The following is a 5,330-nucleotide window of genomic DNA, read 5'->3' as shown; positions in this document are numbered from 1 at the left end:
CACATTTACTCTCATCTCCCTCCTCTTGCAAACATTTCCCAACTCTTTCACCAGTCTCTGCAGCACCTCTGCATCATCCACATTTCCTCTCATTTTCCTCCTCTTGCAAACATTTCCCAACTCTTTCACCAGTCTCTGCAGCACCTCTGCATCATCCACATTTCCTCTCATTTTCCTCCTCTTGCAAACATTTCCCAACTCTTTCACCAGTCTCTGCAGCACCTCTGCATCATCCACATTTCCTCTCATTTTCCTCCTCTTGCAAACATTTCCCAACTCTTTCACCAGTCTCTGCAGCTCCTCTGCATCATCCACATTTCCTCTCATTTTCCTCCTCTTTCCCAACTCACCAGTCTCAGCAACTCTTTTTTCACTCCAGTCTCTGCATTATCCACATTTACTCACCTCTTGCATCATCTCACATTTCCACATTTCTCTCATTTTCCTCCTCTTGCAAACATTTCCCAACTCTCTTTCACCAGTCTCAGCAGCTCCTCTGCATCATCCACATTTCCTCTCATCTTCCTCTTCATGCAAACATTTCCCAACTCTTTCACCAGTCTAATCTTCCTCCTCTTGCAAACATTTCCCAACTCCTTCACAGTCTCAGCAGCTCCTCTTCATTATCCACATTTACTCTCATCTTCCTCCTCTTGCAAACATTTCCCAACTCCTTCACAGTCTCAGCAGCTCCTCTTTCCTCCTCTTGCATTAACTCCACATTTCTGCAGCTCCTCTCATCTTCCTCCTCTTGCAAACATTTCCCAACTCCTTCACAGTCTCAGCAGCTCCTCTTCATTATCCACATTTTCTCTCATCTTCCTCCTCTTGCAAACATTTCCCAACTCTTTCACCAGTCTCAGTAATTCCTCTTAATTATCCACATTTACTCTCATCTCCCTCCTCTTGCAAACATTTCCTCTCATCTTCCTCCTCTTTCAAACATTTCCCAACTCTTTCACCAGTTTCTGCAGCTCCTCTTCATTATCCACTTTTCCTCTTATCTTCCTCCTCTTGCAAATATTTCCTTTCATCTTCCTCCTCTTTCAAACATTTCCCAACTCTTTCACCAGTCTCTGCAGCTCCTCTTCATTATCCACATTTACTCTCATCTTCCTCCTCATGCAAACATTTCCTCTCATCTTCCTCCTCTTTCAAACATTTCCCAACTCTTTCACCGGTCTCTGTAGCTCATCTTCATTATCCACATTTACTCTCATCATCCTCCTCTTGCAAACATTTCCTCTCATCTTCCTCCTCTTTCAAACATTTCCCAACTCTTTCTCCAGTCTCTGCAGCTCCTCTTCATTATCCACATTTACTCTCATCTTCCTCATCTTGCAAACATTTCCTTTCATCTTCCTCCTCTTTCAAACATTTCCCAACTCTTTCACCAGTCTCAGCAGCTCCTCTTCATTATCCACATTTCCTCTCATCTTCCTCCTCTTGCAAACATTTCCTCTCATCTTCCTTCTCTTGTAAACATTTCCCAACTCTTTCACCAGTCTCTGCAGCTCCTCTTCATTATCCACATTTTCTCTCATCTTCCTCCTCTTACAAACATTTCCTCTTATCTTCCTCCTCTTGTAAATATTTCCCAACTCTTTCACCAGTCTCAGCAGCTCCTCTTCATTATCCACACTTCCTCTTATCTTCCTCCTCTTGCAAACATTTCTTCTCATCTTCCTTCTCTTGCAAATATTTTCCAACTCTTTCACCAGTCTCTGCAGCTCCTCTTCCATTATCCTTCCTATTTACATTTCTCATCTTCCTCCTCTTTCAAACATTTCCCAACTCTTTCTCAGTCTCTGCAGCTCCTCTTATCCAACCTCTCATTTCCCTCTTGCAAACAACTCTTTCAAACATTTCCCAACTCTTTCAGTCTCTGCAGCTCCTCTTCATTATCCACATTTCCTCTCATCTTCCTCCTCTTACAAACATTTCCTCTCATCTTCCTTCCTTTTCTCTTTCACAAACATTTCCTCTCACCTTCCTCCTCTTGCAAACATTTCCTCTCACCTTCCTCCTCTTGCAAACATTTCCCAACTCTTTCACCAGTCTCAACAGCTCCTGTTCATTATCCACATTTACTCTCATCTTCCTCCTCTTACAAACATTTCCTCTCATCTTCCTTCTCTTGCAAACATTTCCCAACTCTTTTTCCAGTCTCTGCAGCTCCTCTTCATTATCCATTTCCTTTCCTCCTCTCATCTTCTTTCTCTCTCCTCTTTGCAAAAAACATTTTCTCTTTCATTTCCCTCTTGCATCTCATCTTCCTCCTCTTTCAAACATTTCCCAACTCTTTCTCCAGTCTCTGCAGCTCCTGTTCATTATCCACATTTCCTCTCATCTTCCTCCTCTTGCAAACATTTCCTCTCATCTTCCTCCTCTTTCAAACATTTCCCAACTCTTTCTCCAGTCTCTGCAGCTCCTCTTCATTATCCACATTTACTCTCATCTTCCTCCTCTTGCAAACATTTCCTCTCATCTTCCTCCTCTTTCAAACATTTCCCAACTCATTCACCAGTCTTTGCAGCTCCTCTTCATTATCCACATTGCCTCTCATCTTCCTCCTCTTGCAAACATTTCCCAACTCTTTCTCCAGTCTCTGCAGCTCCTCTTCATTATCCACATTTACTCTCATCTTCCTCCTCTTGCAAACATTTCCTCTCATCTTCCTTCTCTTGCAAACATTTCCCAACTCTTTCTCCAGTCTCTGCAGCTCCTCTTCATTATCCACATTTACTCTCATCTTCCTCCTCTCTTGCAAACATTTCCTCTCTTGCATTTCCCAACTCTTTCTCCAGTCTCTGCAGCTCTTTCAATCCATATTTCATCTCATCTTCCTCCTCTTGCAAACATTTCCTCTCATCTTCCTTCTCTTGCAAACATTTCCCAACTCTTTCACCAGTCTCTGCAGCTCCTCTTCATTATCCACATTTCCTCTCATCTTCCTCCTCTTGCAAACATTTCCTCTCATTTTCCTTCTCTTGCAAATATTTCCTCTCATCTTCCTCCTCTTGCAAACATTTCCTCTCATCTTCCTCCTCTTTCAAACATTTCCCAACTCTTTCTCCAGTCTCTGCAGCTCCTCTTCATTATCTATCCACATTTCCTCCTCTTGCTCATTTCTCAACCTCTCTCTGCCTCTCTTCATTAAACCTTTCCTCTCATTTTTTCCTTCTCTTGCAAATATTTCCTCTCATCTTCTTCCTCCTCTTTCAAACATTTCCCAACTCATCTTCTCTTCTCTTGCAAATTTCCTCTCATTTCCTCCTCTTGCAAACCTTTAATCTCTTCATTTCCACATTCTCTCATCTTTCTCCTCTTGCAACTCTTTCCTTCTCTTGCAAATATTTCCCAGTCTCTGCAGCTCCTCTTCATTATCCACATTTACTCTTCCTCCTCTTCCTCCTCTCATCTTCCTCCTTTTTCAAACATTTCCTCTCTTTTTCATCTTCTTATCCAATATTTCTCTCATTTTCCTCCTCTCTTGCAAACATTTCCTCTCATCTTCCTCCTCTTGCAAAGCATTTCCTCTCATCTTCCTCCTCTTCTCTCATCTTCCTCCTCTTGCAAACATTTCCTCTCATCTTCCTTCTTTGCAAACTTTCCCAACTTTCTCCAGTCTCTGCAGCTCCTCTTCATTATCCACATTTCTTCTCATCTTCCTCCTCTTGCAAACATTTCCTCTCATCTTCCTCCTCTTTCAAACATTTCCCAACTCTTTGTCCAGTCTCTGCAGCTCCTCTTCATTATCCACATTTCCTCTCATCTTCCTCTTCTTGCAAACATTTCCTCTCATCTTCCTTCTCTTGCTAACATTTCTTCTCTCATCTTCCTCCTCTTGCAAACATTTCCTCTCATCTTCCTTCTCTTGCAAATATTTCCCAACTTTTTCACCAGTCTCAGCAGCTCCTCTTCATTATCCACATTTACTCTAATCTCCCTCCTCTTGCAAACATTTCCTCTCATCTTCCTCCTCTTTCAAACATTTCCCAACTCTTTCACCAGTCTCAGCAGCTCCTCTTCATTATCTACATTTCCTCTCATCTTCCTCCTCTTGCAAACATTTCCTCTCATCTTCCTTCTCTTGCAAACATTTCCCAACTCTTTCACCAGTCTCAGCAGCTCCTCTTCATTATCCACATTTACTCTCATCTTCGTCCTCTTGCAAACATTTCCCAACTCTTTCACCAGTCTCTGCAGCTTCTCTGTATTATCTGTAATCATTATTTTACTTTCTCCTATCTCCAGCCATTCCATACTTCATTGTTTCTTTTTCTTTGTCTCTTAAATTCTGTTTGAAAGATGATTTGAATGAATGAAACAAACAGCATTAATGTATAATATTTTGGTTGGGTTAACTGATATTTACTTTTTTTATTTTAGTTTTATGTTATATTTATTGTTATGTGCTTTAATATAATAATAATAATAATAATAATAATAATAATAATAATAATAATAATAATAATAATAATAATAATAATAATTAATAATAATATTATTATTATTATTATTATTATTATTATTATTATTATTATTATTATTATTATTATTATTATTATTATTATTATTATTATTTCACTGACCATCCCGAACAAAATATAGCTGAATAAAACAAAGCAATATTTTGTATAATATTTTGGTTTGTTTATTTCACATGTGTTTTTTATTTTCATTTTATATTATTATAAGTTTTTAATATGTATTAATCTAACAACAACAACAACAACAACAATAATAATAATAATAATAATAATAATAATAATAATAATAATAATAATAATAATAATAATAATATACACAGCCATCCCAAACAACCAAATAGACCTGGCGATAAGTCTGAGCAATCCTCATACGGGTACTTAATTTAGGAGATAGGAGGAGGAGTAGGAGGAGGAGGAGGGGAAGGAAAAGAAGAAGCCGCAGGATCAAAGATGGAGGTCGCACGGACATGGGGGCGAGGTCAAAGGTCACGGAAAGGTTGTGGGCGGAGTCTACGCGGGACTTGAGTTGAGTTTTTCAGGGGGTGGGGGGAAGGATAATACACCCCTCTCCTTCTGTTACACTTAAGCTTACACCTGGCAGATATACCTATGCTCCCTTCCCCCGCCCTTCGCCCCCCAACCCACCCACGCCCACGAGTCTCATCCACTCATCCTCCAACCGTACCGAATTTTCTTCACGTACCACTAACCTTTGAGTTAGGAGAGGAGAGGGAGATGGAAGGGGGAGGGGTTGGTTATTGTGGGGGTTGGGTGGGGCTGTTGAAAGCCATGATGAATAGGGTCACTATTTCAATTCCGTTGGTGTTGGGCTTATTT

The sequence above is a fragment of the Macrobrachium rosenbergii genome, chromosome 40, assembly GCF_040412425.1.
Source record: "Macrobrachium rosenbergii isolate ZJJX-2024 chromosome 40, ASM4041242v1, whole genome shotgun sequence".
Classification (NCBI taxonomy): domain Eukaryota; kingdom Metazoa; phylum Arthropoda; class Malacostraca; order Decapoda; family Palaemonidae; genus Macrobrachium; species Macrobrachium rosenbergii.
The sequence above is the reverse complement of the archived record's forward strand: the minus strand, read 5'-3'. Positions refer to the sequence as shown.